Source organism: Sardina pilchardus, chromosome 5 (assembly GCF_963854185.1).
Source record: "Sardina pilchardus chromosome 5, fSarPil1.1, whole genome shotgun sequence".
NCBI classification, from domain to species: domain Eukaryota; kingdom Metazoa; phylum Chordata; class Actinopteri; order Clupeiformes; family Clupeidae; genus Sardina; species Sardina pilchardus.
In genome coordinates, this window is record NC_084998.1 from 3,728,068 (window position 1) to 3,745,567 (window position 17,500).

Consider the following 17,500-nt stretch of genomic DNA (forward strand, 5'->3'; position numbering starts at 1 on the left):
TGCCTGACTGTTTTGAATGTGAAGTTTCTGTCTTTGTTCAATCCATATTTCTTCTCTTTTCGTTCGCTCGTTCTTTTCCCCATCTCTCCTCCTTTCTTTCTAGTTGTTATTCACTCCTTCATCGTGACCTCTATGAGTCTCTCTCTTTCTCTCTCTCTCACACACACACACACACGCACACACACTGGCGAAGTGTTAGATTGATTAGTCAGCTTGCTTGTTGGCTAATTTTGGCTGGATTGAGCTTCTCATTTGAGATGATCGAAGGCTCTCCAGCAGGGGTTGCAACACCGTGCCCACACACACACACACATAGACACACAGACACACAGACACACACACACACACACACCTCTAAAGTCTCTGGATCTGCTCGATAACGCTCCTCGCCGTAGCAACCAGGAGCCATGCCAGACAGAAGTTTGGAGGCATCGCTATTCAAATGATGGTCTGTTTCGCCTTGCTGGAGTCGTTTAGTTTGATAAATAGCTCCTCTTGTGATTCTTTCTTCCCTCTCTCTCTCTCTCGTCTTCCCCTTTTTTCTCATTCCTCCTCTTTTTCCCTGCCAGCTCTCGTTGGTGTTTTTAAAGGGCGAGCTCCTACCACTTGTGTGTATTTATAGGCTGGCCAGCGTTGCCGAGGAGCGCAACCACTCCCCGCGAATATCAATTACGCCGGCGTTATCGAGTGAGCTCTAAATAATGGAGCGTGCATCTCCGGTTCACGCGCGCCGCGTTATGCTCTGATTTGTTTCCCTGTCCGCAGCTGCGGGCGTCGTGGTAACAGATGAATGGGCCGGCCCTGACATCGATGCAGGGCGCCGCGGCAACGGCCCTCCGCACAACACAAATAAGGAAGAGAAAAAGAGCACGCAGGACGTATAGCAACAGCCACTCTGCTGAAACGAATGGGGTTGGTACAGAGATATCAGCTCTCCTCATTCACACACACACACACACACACACACAGGCGCGCACACACACACACACACACACACACACACTCATTTAGCCCTCTCTCTCACAAATGGCCGGGGTGGGCATCAGTCGTGTGTGTGTGTGTCTCCGGCCGCTTGATAGATCTGCCAACTAGGCACAGCGGCTGAAGTTTCAAGGTTAGGGTGATGTGAGGGTGTGTGTGTGTGTGTGTGTGTGTGTGGGGGGGGGGGTGTTATGGATGGATGTGTGTGTGGTGGAGGAGGAGAAGCAGTGTGAGCATGCTCTCTCTATCAGCGCTGCATTTAACATGGCCCTAGAGAGTCCGCATTCATCACTGATGTGTGTGTGTCTGTGTGTGTGTGTGTGTGTGTGTGTGTGTGTGTGTGTGTTTGTGTGTGTGTGTGTGTGTGTCTGTGTCTGTGTCTGTGTGTGTGTGTGTGTGTGTGTGTAAGAGAGAGAAAGTCGGAAAGAGAGAAAGAGGGGGGAATGAGCTATAAAAGTGTCTGCTCACACTAGACACACCACCATGTGCACTTAGTTGAGCTGCAGGGACTCATCTCTCTCTTTCTCTCTCTCTCTTTCTCTCTCTCTTTCTCTCTCTCTCTTTCTCTCTCTGTCTTTCTCTCTCTCTTTCTCTCTCTGTTTCACTGTTCCTCTCTTTCTCTCTTCCAATGCTTCTCTCTTTTTCTCTGTTTCTTTTGTTCTCTCTTTCTCTCATTCTATCACTTTCTCTCTCTCTTCCACTGTTTCTTTCTGTGTCTTCCTTTCTTCTTATCTGTCTTTCTATCTACCACCATGAATGCAATTGTGTGTGTGTGTGTGTCTTTGTGTTTGTATGTGTTTGTGTGTGTGTGTGAGAGAGAGATAGAGAGAGAGATAGAGAGAGAGAGAGAGAGAGAGCGATAGAGAGAGAGAGTGATAGAGTGAGCGATAGATATGACTACCCCTCTGAGTTACTCCACTGATACCATGTTCTGGTTATTTCCGATGGGTCCAGCCTCCAGTCCTGGACCTGAGTCCAGTCTTGGCTCTGTGCCTTGACCTGTTCAAAGGTCATCTTTGAACTCAAGTCAAGGCAATATTACATGAGTTTATGCAAATGGTAGGCTATTGCACAATTGCCGCAGAGCAATTTGGGGGAGAGCGAGGTTGCAAGGCTGTTTTTCCAAGCTAGTTTATGATCAAAGTGACTTTGAAGTTATTATGTTAAGGTAGGAAACTTTCATATAATGCCTTTATGGTAAGAAACTTGCAGAGAAAGGCTTTAAAGGGACACTTCACCAATTAGCATTAAGCTTTATATCTTTAGAAAACCAGTCATGTTTTTGAATGGTCGTGCATCATTCCCTCAGTTTGCCTTGAGATGGGAGAAATACGGATTTCAATGAGTGATATAACAGATTGAATCTGATCTGTGTGTGTGTGTGTGTGTGTGTGTGTGTGTGTGTGTATGTGTGTGTGACCAATTGAATCTGATCAATGTCTCAGGCTGTGTGTGTGTGTGTGTGTGTGTACCAATTGAATCTTGTATTACCTGTTGAATCTGATCGTGTGTGTGCGTGCGTGCGTGCATGCGTGCGATCATGTGTGCCACTGGCTGAGCTCTGGCTCCTCATTATTATGTTCTTGCTGTTTCCTACATCGCTCCATCGCCTCATTTCCTCCCCTGCCCCATACACATCCCAGGTGGCACAAACAACACTCACACACACTCACACACTCTCTCTCCATGTCCCTTTCTCACAAACACATACACACACCAGAGGTGTCAGAAGTAAAAGTACAAAGTAAAAACAGTACAGGTGATTTCACTAATGAGCTGCTCCACCTGGCTTAAATGTTTTGCTAATTAGAATCAGCTAATTAAGTAAATGGTTGGAACAAAAATGTGAGCTGGACTTTTACACCTCAGAATATATAGCCTAACTCAAAAAAATCAGAAAGACGTGGTAAATGAGAAACAAACAGTTATCTAAACTTTTTTTTGTGATTTCGTCTTACAAACTTTTACAATTGAGTAGTATGAGTTAACACAAAGTAAAAAGAAATCGGCTGACTGACTTTAGTTGGTGCTACTTACAAAAACAAGTCTAAACAACAATAAAAATTAGCTGAAGTTTGTTCCCATAATGCCACAGCCCAAGTCAACTTATTCTTTAAGATATTACATGTAACCCTAGGCCACTGAAATTTAATCTTGAAATAAAATGCAACTAAGTGAAAGTTACACTAAAGGCTATACTGTTGTTGTCATGTTGTCATGAAAATGTTTATTTGTGCCATAAACCGTCAAGTAGATGACCATCTACAACATCTTAATCCCGTGCCAAGATTCTATGTGTTTGATCTTGTTGCCAACTCAATCAGCACTTTCAGACTGAACAGGGCAATTGCACTTTCACTAGTTTGGAGGTAAACATGTTTTAAACTAGAGTTGGAGTTTAAAACCGTGTTAAACTCCTGACTAACGGAAGATCAATTGCTTCAATATTTGAATACCGAAATCCATCCAATTGCAAGCATGCAGCACTGACAGGGGGCCTAAGCCCCTTCCCTGACATACTGTAAACTAGGCTTACATATTATTGGGAGGCCCAGAATAACTGTCGGGTATAGGGCCCAAGTGCTTCTGCTGATAATGTCTGGGTTTCCCAGATTCATTAAGAAGCTCTTAAGTGCTATAAACTTCTTAGGAGCTGAATGCTTCTAAGAAGCTCTTAGCACTTAAGAGCTTCTTAACGAATCTGGGAGACCCAGCCATTGTAAGCAAGCACTGAGTGCTCAACTTTGTGACACCCCAAAGGGAGCAGATGAATGTAAATTGAGAAAGTAGTCAATTTCACATTGCACCTTTGGGGAACTATGTGTATTCTCTAAAATGTCCATATATTTTAACAATGGTCTTCTCATCAATGGTTATCCTGACAATGCTCTGAAAATCCCTTATACTCATCAGTTGTTCTATAGAACATAGATGTCATACACATCCAAAAAATCCACAATAAAGAGTGCAGAGACACACAAAAAAAGCATTATTAACATTAAAAAGACAGTAAAATTGACCCACAATCCCTAACTGCTGTAGCTAGGACAGGTTGAGTGTGTGTGTGTGAGTGAGTGTGAGTGTGTGTGTGTGTGTGTGTGTGTGTGTGTGTGTGTGTGGGGGGGGGGGAGGGGGGGGGGGGCTAAAGTCCAGCTCACATTTTTGTTCCAACCATTTACTTAATTAGCTGATTCTAATTAGCAAAACATTTAAGCCAGGTGGAGCAGCTCATTAGTGAAATCACCTGTACTGTTTTTACTTTGTACTTTTACTTCTGACACCTCTGACACACACTCATACAAATATACACACTCACACGTATACACACAGTCACACTCACACTTATACACACACACTCTCTCTCTCTCTCTCTATCTCTCTCTCTCTCACACACACACACACACACACACACACTCTTCCGCGTCGTCACGTTGTGTGTTGGCTTGTTCCACTCTGGTTTGGTCCTCTTGGCCGCTGCTGCTCATTCAGCACAGTGTCCCCATGGAGTGTGACCCCTGAGCAGGACACACACACACACACACACACACACACACACACACACACACACACACAAGTAATAGATACAGATGGATAGACAGAGAGAGAGAGAGTGTGTGTGTGTGTGTGTGTGTGTGTGTGTGTGTGTGTGTGTGTGTGTGTGTGTGCATGAGCGAGAGAAACACAGAGGGGAACAAACACATTGTGATTATTTATATAAGAAGTGAGAAATTCATTATAAAAGACAACTAACATGAATCTTCTTCTGTCAACGTCAATATCTTACATGTAACTTGTAACTATAAAAACTCAACATATATTTTACAGTAGCGGTCTGAATATTTTTTTATTTTTGAACATGAAAGGTGGGCATCTAATTATTAGATGCCTGCTAGACAAATACTAAAAAGTAAATATTCCAATGCTGATGAGTGTGTGTGGTGCAGCTGTGTGTCCTGTAGCTGAGGGTCACACTCATGGTGGACAAACTCAGAAGTGCTACATCACTGGATGGGTGGGGTTATGCTAATGTGTGTGTGATGTCATTACATTTCAATGATCTCATTACATCTGAATCATACTCCAGCAAAAAATATGATTGTAATTGATCCCGTAACAATATGAACCAGGAAGGACAATATGAGAAATTCATTATAAAAGACAACTTACATGAATCTTCTTCTGTCAATGTCAATATCTTACAGGTGACTTTACTCAAAAACTGAACATATATTTTACAGTAGCGGTCTGAAGGATTTTTTTTTTTGAACATGAAAGGTGGGCACCTAATTATTAGATGCCTGCTAGACAAATATTAAAAAGCAAATATTCCAATGCTGATGTGTGTGTGTGGTGCGGCTGTGTGTCCTGTAGCTGAGGGTCACACTCACGGTGGACAAACTCTACATCACTGGATGGGTGGAGTTATGCTAATGCGTGTGTGATATCATTACATCTCAATGATCTCATTACTTCTGAATCATACTCCAGCAAATAATATGATTGTAATTGATCCCGTAACAATATGAACCAGGAAGGACAATATGAGAAATTCATTATAAAAGACAACTAACATGAATCTTCTTCTGTCAATGTCAATATCTTACAGGTCACTTGTAACTATAAAAACTGAACATATATTTTACAGTAGCGGTCTGAACAATCTTTTTTTTTCTTGAACATGAAAGGTGGGAATCTAATTATTAGATGCCTGCTAGACAAATACTAAAAAGCAAATATTCCAGTGCTGATGGGTGTGTGTGGTGCAGCTGTGTGTCCTGTAGCTGAGGGTCACACTCACGGTGGACAAACTCTACATCACTGGATGGGTGGGGTTATGCTAATGTGTGTTTGTGATGTCATTACATCTCAAAACAATCATAATCCGACAAATAATATGATTCAAAGTATTCTATCAGAATGTAAGTAAGAATCAGGAAGGATAATTACGAGAAATACATTATAAAGAATGAGAAATGCAGTCATCTTGACCTGCCATTGTATACTCTATCTTGCAGTTCACTTGGATCTACAAAAACTAGGCATGTTTTTACTGTCAGTTGAAGACAAAAATAATCTTTGTTTTTGAACATGAAAGGTGGGCATCTAATTATTAGATGCCTGCTAGACAAATACTAAAAAGCAAATATTCCAATGCTAATGAGTGTGTGTGTTGCAGCTGTGTGTCCTGTAGCTGAGGGTCACACTCATGGTGGACAAACTCAGAGGCGCTACATCACTGGATGGGTGGAGTTATGCTAATGTATGTGTGATGTCATTACATCTCAATGATCTCATTACATCTGAATCATACTCCAGCAAAAAATATGATTGTAATTGATCCCGTAACAATATGAACCAGGAAGGACAATATGAGAAATTCATTATAAAAGACAACTTACATGAATCTTCTTCTGTCAATGTCAATATCTTACAGGTCACTTTACTCAAAAACTGAACATATATTTTACAGTAGTGGTCTGAACAATCTTTCTTTTTTTTTTTGAACATGAAAGGTGGGCATCTAATTATTAGATGCCTGCTAGACAAATACTAAAAAGCAAATATTCCAATGCTGATGAGTGTGTGTGGTGCAGCTGTGTGTCCTGTAGCTGAGGGTCACACTCACGGTGGGCAAACCCAGAGGAGTTACATCACTGGATGGCAGAGGTGTCAGAAGTAAAAGTACAAAGTAAAAACAGTACAGGTGATTTCACTAATGAGCTGCTCCACCTGGCTTAAATGTTTTGCTAATTAGAATCAGCTAATTAAGTAAATGGTTGGAACAAAAATGTGAGCTGGACTTTTACACCTCAGAATATATAGCCTAACTAAAATCAGAAAGACGTGGTAAATGAGAAACAAAGTTATCTAAACTTTTTTTTTGTGATTTCGTCTTACAAACTTTTACAATTGAGTAGTATGAGTTAACAGAAAGTAAAAAGAAATCGGCTGACTGACTTTAGTTGGTGCTACTTACAAAAACAAGTCTAAACAACAATAAAAATTAGCTGAAGTTTGTTCCCATAATGCCACAGCCCAAGTCAACTTATTCTTTAAGATATTACATGTAACCCTAGGCCACTGAAATTTAATCTTGAAATAAAATGCAACTAAGTGAAAGTTACACTAAAGGCTATACTGTTGTTGTCATGTTGTCATGAAAATGTTTATTTGTGCCATAAACCATCAAGTAGATGACCATCTACAACATCTTAATCCCGTGCCAAGATTCTATGTATTTGATCTTGTTGCCAACTCAATCAGCACTTTCAGACTGAACAGGGCAATTGCACTTTCACTAGTTTGGAGGTAAACATGGTTTAAACTAGAGTTGGAGTTTAAAACCGTGTTAAACTCCTGACTAACGGAAGATCAATTGGTTCAATATTTCAATACCGAAATCCATCCAATTGCAAGCATGCAGCACTGACAGGGGGCCTAAGCCCCTTCCCTGACATACTGTAAAGTACATATTATTGGGAGGCCCAGAATAACTGTTGGGCATAGGGCCCAAGTGCTTCTGCAGATAATGTCTGGGTTTCCCAGATTCATTAAGAAACTCTTAAGTGCTATAAACTTCTTAGGAGCTTTAGAATGCTTCTAAGAAGCTCTTAGCACTTAAGAGCTTCTTAACGAATCTGGGAGACCCAGCCATTGTAAGCAAGCACTGAGTGCTCAACTTTGTGACACCCCAAAGGGAGCAGATGAATGTAAATTGAGAAAGTAGTCAATTTCACATTGCACCTTTGGGGAACTATGTGTATTCTCTAAAATGTCCATATATTTTAACAATGGTCTTCTCATCAATGGTTATCCTGACAATGCTCTGAAAATCCCTTATACTCATCAGTTGTTCTATAGAACATAGATGTCATACACATCCAAAAAATCCACAATAAAGAGTGCAGAGACACACAAAAAAAGCATTATTAACATTAAAAAGACAGTAAAATTTACCCACAATCCCTAACTGCTGTAGCTGACAGGTTGAGTGTGTGTGTGTGAGTGAGTGTGTGTGTGTGTGGGGGGGGGGGGGGGGGGGGGGGGCTAAAGTCCAGCTCACATTTTTGTTCCAACCACTCACTTAATTAGCTGATTCTAATTAGCAAAACATTTAAGCCAGGTGGAGCAGCTCATTAGTGAAATCACCTGTACTGTTTTTACTTTGTACTTTTACTTCTGACACCTCTGCTGGATGGGTGCGCTAATGTGTGTGTGTGTGAGGTCATTACATCCCAAAGTAATCGTAATCCAGCAAATAATATGATTTGAAGTATCCTGTAACAATATAAACATTATGAACCAAGGACAAGCATGACAAATTCTTTATAAAGCACGACTGACATCTGCCATTGAAATTTTATCGTACGGATCAATTGTAACTATAAAAACTGAACATATTTCATTATCAATTGAAACCTGAAAGATTTTTTTTGAACATCAAAGGTGGACATCTAATTATTAGATGCCTGCAAGACAAATACTAAAAAGCAAATATTCCAATGCTGCTGAGTGTGTGTGGTGCAGCTGTGTGTCCTGTAGCTGAGGGTCACACTCATGGTGGACAAACTCTACAGCACTGGATGGGTGGAGTTATGCTAATGTGGGATCCACATCTTTGCTGCGCTTCAAAAACTCCAAAACACATAAGCTAATTTGTCAATAATGATCATATTTCCAATACTAATACTACAAAGAAATATACAGAGATGTATATTGAACATGACTGGTGAGCACCTAGTAAGTAGATGGCTGCTAGACAAATTCTAAAAGGCAAATATGGGCGGATATATGCTAATACAGGTTTGACATTAAATCTCAAAGCCCAGTAATATTCAAGCAAATAATATGATACACATCTCCAAGAATAATGTTTGTGAATTACTACAAATCAGGTAGGACCTTCATGAGAAATCCTCTAACTCTCTATGAAGAATGGGGAGTTAGCAATAATGTCTGTATATGACACACTATGAATCTGGATGGACTTTTACGAGAAATCCACTTCTCTGTGAGAAACGGGGAACTTATAAATCTAGGCATGACACTGGAAAAGCTGAATTATACTTGGACTACAGCTGTAAAAGCAAGATGTATGCTGCTAGCAATACCAACATGGACAGTGGTTTTATCTTATCTTTGAACATCAAAGGTGGGCATCTAATTATTAGATGCCTGCTAGACAAATACTAAAAAGCAAATATTCCAATGCTGATGAGTGTGTGTGGTGCAGGTGTGTGTCCTGTAGCTGAGGGTCACACTCATGGTGGACAAACTACATCACTGGATGGGTGGAGTTATGCTAATATGTGTGATGTCATTACATCTCAAAACAATCATAATCCAGCAAATAATATGATTCAAAGTATTCCATAAGAATATAAGCAAGAATCAGGAAGGACAGTTATGAGTAATCCATTATAAAGAATGAGAAATGACAAATCAGGAAGGACCTTCATGAGAAATCCTCTAACTCTCTATGAAGAAAGGGGAGTTAGCAATAATGTCTGGTACTGTACTGTATATGAAACACGATGAATCAGGATGGACTTTTCGGGAAATCTTCTTCTCTGTGAGAAACGGGGAATTTATAAATCTAGGCATAACACTGGAAAAGCTGACTTATACATTGACTACAACTGTAAAACTAAGACAGAGGTTTTATCTTATCACTGGATGGGTAGAGTTATGCTAATGTGCATGTGATGTCATTACATTTGACAATATTAGCATGAAGAATAACGAGGGAAATTATATGACAAATCCATTATACAGAATGAGAACGGCATCAATGTAAAAACGCCATCGTGTAAGTCACTTGCACCTAAAACACCTGCAAGTGTTTTCACAGTCTGTACTATCTTTGTTTTTGAACACCAAGGATGGGCATCTAATTATTAGATACCTGCTAGACAAAAACTAAAAAGCAAATATTCCAATACTGATGAGTGTGTGTGGTGCAGGTGTGTGACCTGTAGCTGAGGGTCACACTCATGGTGGGCAAACTACATCACTGGATGGGTGGAGTTATGCTAATAGCTGTCTGATAACCTCACTGCATTTATTGCTAAACTCCACAACATAAACACTATCATCCAAAGACCTCTGAAGTTCGCCTACAAAAAAGCTACCATCTTTTCCCAAATAAGAGATTTGGTATCTTGAGATTTTTTCTATGGGAAAATAACATGGGGGTTTGGAATTATCGCACCAGTTAAACTCTCGCGGGGATGATGACATTGGAAATGCAGACATTTTTCGCTACAGTTTTCTCCACTGCCGTCTAGTGGATACTGTGATCTTCGGTAGGTGAAGACTGCACACTTTGTTCTTTGCTACCCCAGAGCTTACAATGCAACTTGCCATAGGCAGTTAGCTTCAATTGACTCCCGGATCTCCTTTTATGGGCAAAGATGGCCTAGATGTTGATGACTGATACTGTAGCCCAAGCACCACCACAGAGTTTTTTGAACATGTTGGGCGGGCATCTAGTTATCAGATTTTTATTTAATGGAAAAAACAAACCATTTTTTAGAACTCAGGTCATTTCAAAGCAATACAACACATTTCCCAGACAAAAAAAATGGTTCAAAATTCACCTTTTCAATACAACATATCTCACTCTTCTACCACATTCCTTTAATCAAAACTAATGTCTCTGCATTCATACACTAAACTCTCACATTCATTTTACTCAAAACTCAAAACACCAAATCAATTAATGAGTCTGAGACTTCCTTACTGGGTTTGGCCATCCCAGTAACTGCCATCTGCTTCTTCTCATCCCAATTTTGTACTTTCCCATGTGCGGGGGAGGGGAACCATGTGCGGGGGAGGGGAACCATGTGCTCACCAACACTTGCACATCTCTCTTGCTGAGGTGGAATCTGGTTGATAGTCTTCTAATGCCTCACCGGATTCTCATCTCTCTCAAATCTGCAAGGAACGCTTAATCGTTACAGCTATTTCTTCATCCATGTGGCCTCCTCCAATTCACCAACACTCCACCTTGCTGATTGCTTTATGATCACACCTCCAGGTGCAGCAACTTTTCCTGGCAAACTTGCAACCTTGCTTGCTCGCTCTCCCAAATTTCCTTTGGGTTTTCTTTTGTCTCTATTACCTTTCTTCTTCCAAGTGCATTTTGTAGGGGCTGCCCAACTGCAACCTGGACCTCACCTCCTTTTGCCAAAGCGCTCTTCAGACTCATACTTTCTACTGCTTGTTCTTGTTCCTGGGCTTGAGTCTGAGGGATGGGAATTGACCCCACAGTCACAGCTTGCTTCCCAACCCTTTCAACTCCAGCTTGCTCACTCTTCTGTCCAGCTTCACTTTTCTCTTCTGGGGGTTGAGACGGTTCAGCCTGTGGCGTCTCTTTCGCGGGGTGCTCGGTGAGGAGGCCACACAAGCGGCTCTTTCTTGGCACCACACACTCCATCGCCGTATGCATGGTGGAGTCACAATGGCGGCGTTTCTCCTCTGGACCCGGGTCTTTACTGTGGCCTGGCCTTCCACATCTCCAACACCTGCCTAGCTGTCCTGGGAAGACCAGAAATCCCTGATCAGAACCGATTGAAAAGAATTGAGGAGGATAGTCTTTTGTCTTGCCATCTTTCCTCAACTTAAGAGACACTTGAAATCTGCGTTGTCCATTCCATATTCCAAACTCATCTCTTATCTTGGTTCCGTTTTTAACATCACTGCAGTACTGCCTCAAAAATGCAACAACATATTTGTAACTCACAAATGGATTATACATATGCACTATCACTGTCTCATACAGCTCCCAGCAGGTGATCCCCATGCCTCTGAAGACTTCATCTTGCTGGTTCTTGCTCACTCTTTGCTTAGCTCTTTCAAAAGCTGCTGTTGACCCGAACGTAACATCCACCATACCTTGCCCGGGAAGAGGGTGAAGACAAAGCACGTCTTCTGTTGCAAGTCCCAGGACCCCAGTCAGAATCTCCTTTGTAACATAACTGCTTGTGACTTCCTTCCGTCTTGCCGCAGGCACAAATATCCGCATTGTGTTCTTCACCCCCACTGTCCTGTTTAGAGCCATCACCTGCACTCCTGTCTGAAAGTCCAAAGTCCTATACGATCCTGCTCCTGTTGAAAATCCAAAGTCCTGGTATGATCTTGCTCCGGTTGGAAATCCAAAGTCCTGGTATGATCTTGCTCCTGTTGGAAATCCAAAGTCCTGTGGGGTATACTACGAATCTCGTTGAACATAACCAGGTTTTCTTTGGATAACCTGGATTGCTAAAAACGAAAGTCGCAATCAGAGTTGAGTGGTACTACGAAACTCACTCAAGGATGAATTTGTCCAACTAGGCTTTCAGCTCAGATCTGTGCGCGTTCTCGTGGTTGGGGTGACTTTGACCAATCGGGAAACGTGGAGACGCACAAGACAGCCTAGGTTAACCAACGATTACTTCCGCATTTATGAGCGGCAGAGAAATCTAGGGTGGTCTTTTTTAGTGTCTAACCCATAACATCAAAAAATCGATGGTCATCAAATATTGCATGGTATGCACGTCCATAGTAGTGACATATTTGTACGCGCAACCTAGTTAAAAGCGCCTTCGAGTTTCAAAATGTTTGCAGAGGCGGGGCTGAACTTGTTCTAAGTATGACAGATTAGCACACGTGAGATAACTTCGTTTTTCAAGATAATGGATTGGTTAGAATTGGCCAGAGGGCGGTGATTTTTCACGATTTGAGCTATAACTAAGCACATAACCTGCTCCCGACCAGGTTTGGTTGCGAACATAAGATACCATGGTGATACAGCGACGCTAAAACAAATCCACTTTCGTATGACAGCATACCCTGGCTTTGAGCGCAACATACCTCGCTAACCCACTAATCGAGATTCGTAGTATACCCCACTGGTATGATCTTGCTACTGTTGGAAAACCCAAAGTTCTGGTATGATCTTGCTCCTGTTGGAAATCCAAAGTCCTGGTGTGATCTTGCTACTGTTGGAAAACCCAAAGTTCTAGTGAGATTGTAAAAAAAAAGGCTGTGCGGGCTCTGGCGGCTGCCTCCGCGGCACCGCAAACTCTTTCAGGGCACGGGGTGGTGGGGCAAACAGAGAGGCATCAAGTGTGGGTGTGGAGGGGGCAAAAGTGGAGGGGGAAAAAGTAAAAAGAGGCGTGACATGGTGGGACACACACTTGACTTTGGACAGGCATAGCAGCTCTGCCAAAGCTGGCCTCCCAAAAACACCATGAACTGGAGATCGTAGTAAAAGGTGAAAGATTTGAAAGAGATGAAGACCATGTGATGACTGCCATAGGACGGACTAGATAGAGACCAAAGATGGGGGTAATTGGGGACATGATAGCCACAGATAAGATACAAATTTGTAATAGCCATTTTTGCTTTGTCTTCTTGATATAACTATGTTTTGGCAGCCAGCTTACAATGCAACTTGCCATAGGTAGTTATCTTATATGGGAGAGGATGGCAGCTTTGGTTTCTTTTTGTCAGGCAAACTTCAGAGGTCTATGCCAGATCGATATTAGCATAACTCCACCCATCCAGTGATGTAGAGTATCTCCTCTGAGTTTGGCCACCATGAGTGTGACCCTCAGCTACAGGACACACAGCTGCACCACACACACTCATCAGCATTGGAATATTTACTTTTTAGTATTTGTCTAGCAGGCATCTAATAATTAGATGCCCACTATTTTGTCCAAAAACAAAAAACTTATTGTATTTACGCTTCTCAATTTGGAGGACATCATTGTTCAAAGCAACTTATAGCAGCAGAATAACTTTATGGCTATCAGTAATACATTTTTACATTTGAGCGATACTACAGCAATGTAATACAATGTAAGCTAATAACATTTGTTTGTATTTGTGCTTGAGGTATTGTGATGAATGAATCTGCGTGAAAAATATGAAATTAGAGACGGTGCTTATGTCTTAGAGTTTTTTAAATGCAGTGAAGTTGTCAGACAGCCTTTAGCGTAACTCCACCCATCCAGTGATGTAGCTCCTCTGGGTTTGCCCACCATGAGTGTGACCCTCAGCTACAGGACACACAGCTGCACCACACACTCTCATCAGCATTGGAATATTTGCTTTTTAGTATTTGTCTAGCAGGCATCTAATAATTAGATGCCCACCTTTCATGTTCAAAAGTAAGTTTTAGTTCTGATTGTAATAGTGAACACATGTGCCGGTTTTAGAGGTACAAGTGACTTATATGATATAGTTTCTAGATTAATCCGTTTCACATTCTTTGTAATGGTTTCTCATAATGCTTATATACTTATAGGATACATTGAATCATATTATTTGCTGGATTACGATTACTTTGGGATGTAATGACATCACACACACACACACACACACACACACACAGACATATTAGCATAACTCCACCCATCCAGTGATGTAGAGTTTGTCCACCATGAGTGTGACCCTCAGCTACAGGACACACACCTGCACCACACACACCCATCAGCATTGGAATATTTGCTTTTTAGTATTTGTCTAGCAGGCATCTAATAATTAGATGCCCACAATTTTGTACAAAAAAGAAAACAGTTGTCGTGTTTGCCATGCTAGCACTTAGCAGTGCAGGTTCACACCATGCTAGTGCTTACTTACAGCTTCACTTGTTAGCCCCATGCTGTTGTGCGGTATTCCTCTTCTCCTACTAAATATCTCATTTTCGTGTGATCTTCCATCTCAATAGATTGAAATTTGGGATAGAAGTTGAGAAGTCTCTCTCTCTCTCTCTCTCTCTCTCTCTCTCTCTCTCTCTCTCTCTCTCTCTCAAATTCAAATTCAAATTCAAATTCAAAAAGCTTTATTGACATGACAAGAGCACTTGTGTTGTCAAAGCATATTATAACAATAATCAGTGAACTTTAAAACATGAAAGTGACAGTAGATAAATAAATAAAAATGAAATAATCAAAATATATAATAATAATTAAAAAAAAAAAAAAATGATAAAAAAAAGTTTATGTTAATAGTGAAAAACAAGCAGGTCTAGAGGGGAAAGAAAGGAAATATAATATTAAATATTTTATCAAATAAAAAAATAAGTAAATACTTAAGATAGTAATAGAAAAATGAAATTGGATGTGATGAGAGCAGGCGAGAGGATCTGTTCATTGTCCATTTGCGAATGTACTTTCTAATCTTAATTTGTGGCATTTATACATATACTGTGCTGCTAGCTCAACTGTTTTTATGTCTTCTCCTAAGACTCTTCTCCTTCTCCTCTCTCTCTCTCTCTCAGCATGGTTGGCAGTGCAGTGGGTGAGAGAGTGGGAAATCTGTAAGCATGACTAATGCATGTTTACCTGTCATGAATGCCTCTAGATGTCAAACAAACAAAGCAAATCAGAGGTGTCAGAAGTAAAAGTACAAAGTAAAAACAGTACAGGTGATTTCACTAATGAGCTGCTCCACCTGGCTTAAATGTTTTGCTAATTAGAATCAGCTAATTAAGTAAATGGTTGGAACAAAAATGTGAGCTGGACTTTTACACCTCTGAATATAGCCTAACTCAAAAAATCAGAAAGATGTGGTAAATGAGAAACAAACAGTTATCCAGAGGTGTCAGAAGTAAAAGTACAAAGTAAAAACAGTACAGGTGATTTCACTAATGAGCTGCTACACCTGGCTTAAATGTTTTGCTAATTAGAATCAGCTAATTGAGTGAATGGTTGGAACAAAAATGTGAGCTGGACTTTTACCCCCCCCCCCCCCCCCCCCTCCCACTCAACTAGTCCTAGCTACAGCAGTTAGGGATTGTGGGTAAATTTTACTGTCTTGTTAATGTTAATAATGTTTTTTTGTGTGTCTCTGCACTCTTTATTGTGGCTTTTTTTTTGGATGTGTATGACATAGAACAACTGATGAGTATGAGGGATTTTCAGAGTATTGTCAGGATAACCATTGATGAGAAGACCATTGTTAAAATATATGGACATTTTAGAGCGTAGATACAGTTCCTTGAAGGAGCAATGTGAAATTGAATTCTTTCTCAATTTACATTCATTTGCTCCCTTTGGGGTGTCACAAAGTTGTGCACTCAGAGCTTGCTTACAATGGCCGGGTTTCCCAGATTCGTTAAGAAGCTCTTAAGTGCCAAGAACTTCTTAGAAGCGTTCTAAGAAAGCTCCTAAGAAGTTCATAGCACTTAAGAGCTTCTTAATGAATCTGGGAAACCCGGCCATTATCTGCAGGAGAATTTGGGCCCTATGCCCGACAGTAATTCTGGTCCTCCCAATAATACATAGTTTATATCAGGGAAGGGGCTCTCTTCCTTGCAATTGGATGGAATTGATTTCAGTTTTCTCCACAACGATATCATTGCACAACATAATTCTTAACTTTTCATAGACTGCTCACTCTGCTATCAGTATTCAAATGTTGAGGCAATTGATCTACCATTAGTCAGGAGTTCAACATGGTTTTAAACTCCAACTTCCAACTCTAGTTTAAAACCATGTTAACCTCCAAACTAGTGAAAGTGCAATTGCCCTGTTCAGTCCGAAAGTGCTGATTGAGTTGGCAATAGCATCAAAAACATACATCCTTAGCACAGGGTTAAGATGTTGTAGATAGTCATCTACTTGATGGTTTATGGCACAAATAAACATTTTCATGACAACATGACAACAACAGTATAGCCTTTAGTGTAACTGTCACTTAGTTGCATTTTATTTCAAGTTTTGTTCCAACCACTCACTTAATTAGCTGATTCTAATTAACAAAACATTTAAGCCAGGTGGAGCAGCTCATTAGTGAAATCACCTGTACTGTTTTTACTTTGTACTTTTACTTCTGACACCTCTGCCTGCCCTACATGCTTGATGAATGGCTCTCCCATCTGTGACATTTCTTGGCAGGCAGAAGCCAAGCCCACCCCGCTCGCAAGGACCCCTTTGTTGCCTGCAGAGATGCAGCGCTTTGATGTCCGTCGCCGTTGTTGTTTTTGCTGGCTTTTGCTTACACTGAGCGCGTTGGTGCACGTCAGTAACTCTTAATGTCATGGTCTTCAGCAGCTAATGATTTTCAATAAGAAAAGACGCCGTGACATTTCCATCAAAGCTCTGGCTCCTCTGCCGCGGTCGCTAACGGAGACAGGCGATGGGTCCCCTGATAGCAGCGGGCCGTGACACGGCTGTGATGCGGCCCTGATGCGGCTGTGCTGCGGCCCAGATGAGGCTGCCCTCCGGGTGCCAGCGGGGGGGTGGTGTTCCTTCTGATGCTGTCCTCACCTGGTATGCCCTCTGCGCTCGGCTACACACACACACCAGCTGCATCTGACACATACTGACACACACACACACACGCGCGCGCACGCACGCACGCACGCACGCACGCACGCACGCACGCACGCACGCACGCACACACACACACACACGCACACACACACACACACACACACACACAGTATGAGGAGGCACCCACAGACACCAGGGATTGGTGGCCTCACCGGCGGTGATCAAGCACATTACGTGAATAAAACAACACCCTC

General features: G+C 41.5%; 1 protein-coding gene and 11 non-coding genes across 12 annotated transcripts in view; 4 read left to right on the top strand and 8 right to left on the bottom strand.

Moving 5' to 3' along the window:
• Positions 1-17,500, top strand: part of si:dkeyp-23e4.3 (rho GTPase-activating protein 7) — a 96,441-nt gene that overhangs the window by 18,972 nt on the left and 59,969 nt on the right. The gene's annotated exons all lie outside the window — the stretch shown is intronic.
• On the bottom strand, positions 4,845-4,898 carry LOC134081167 (U7 small nuclear RNA). The gene has a single exon (XR_009939468.1). It is a non-coding gene; the product is annotated as a U7 small nuclear RNA (small nuclear RNA).
• Positions 5,257-5,310, bottom strand: LOC134081166 (U7 small nuclear RNA). The gene has a single exon (XR_009939467.1). It is a non-coding gene; the product is annotated as a U7 small nuclear RNA (small nuclear RNA).
• LOC134081171 (U7 small nuclear RNA) lies at positions 5,667-5,720 on the bottom strand. The gene has a single exon (XR_009939473.1). It is a non-coding gene; the product is annotated as a U7 small nuclear RNA (small nuclear RNA).
• Positions 6,077-6,130, bottom strand: LOC134081160 (U7 small nuclear RNA). The gene has a single exon (XR_009939462.1). It is a non-coding gene; the product is annotated as a U7 small nuclear RNA (small nuclear RNA).
• Positions 6,495-6,548, bottom strand: LOC134081161 (U7 small nuclear RNA). The gene has a single exon (XR_009939463.1). It is a non-coding gene; the product is annotated as a U7 small nuclear RNA (small nuclear RNA).
• On the bottom strand, positions 8,428-8,481 carry LOC134081172 (U7 small nuclear RNA). The gene has a single exon (XR_009939474.1). It is a non-coding gene; the product is annotated as a U7 small nuclear RNA (small nuclear RNA).
• LOC134081162 (U7 small nuclear RNA) lies at positions 9,134-9,187 on the bottom strand. Its single transcript, XR_009939464.1, has one exon. It is a non-coding gene; the product is annotated as a U7 small nuclear RNA (small nuclear RNA).
• LOC134081169 (U7 small nuclear RNA) lies at positions 9,864-9,917 on the bottom strand. Its single transcript, XR_009939470.1, has one exon. It is a non-coding gene; the product is annotated as a U7 small nuclear RNA (small nuclear RNA).
• Positions 13,623-13,676, top strand: LOC134081168 (U7 small nuclear RNA). The gene has a single exon (XR_009939469.1). It is a non-coding gene; the product is annotated as a U7 small nuclear RNA (small nuclear RNA).
• LOC134081163 (U7 small nuclear RNA) lies at positions 14,070-14,123 on the top strand. The gene has a single exon (XR_009939465.1). It is a non-coding gene; the product is annotated as a U7 small nuclear RNA (small nuclear RNA).
• Positions 14,470-14,523, top strand: LOC134081165 (U7 small nuclear RNA). Its single transcript, XR_009939466.1, has one exon. It is a non-coding gene; the product is annotated as a U7 small nuclear RNA (small nuclear RNA).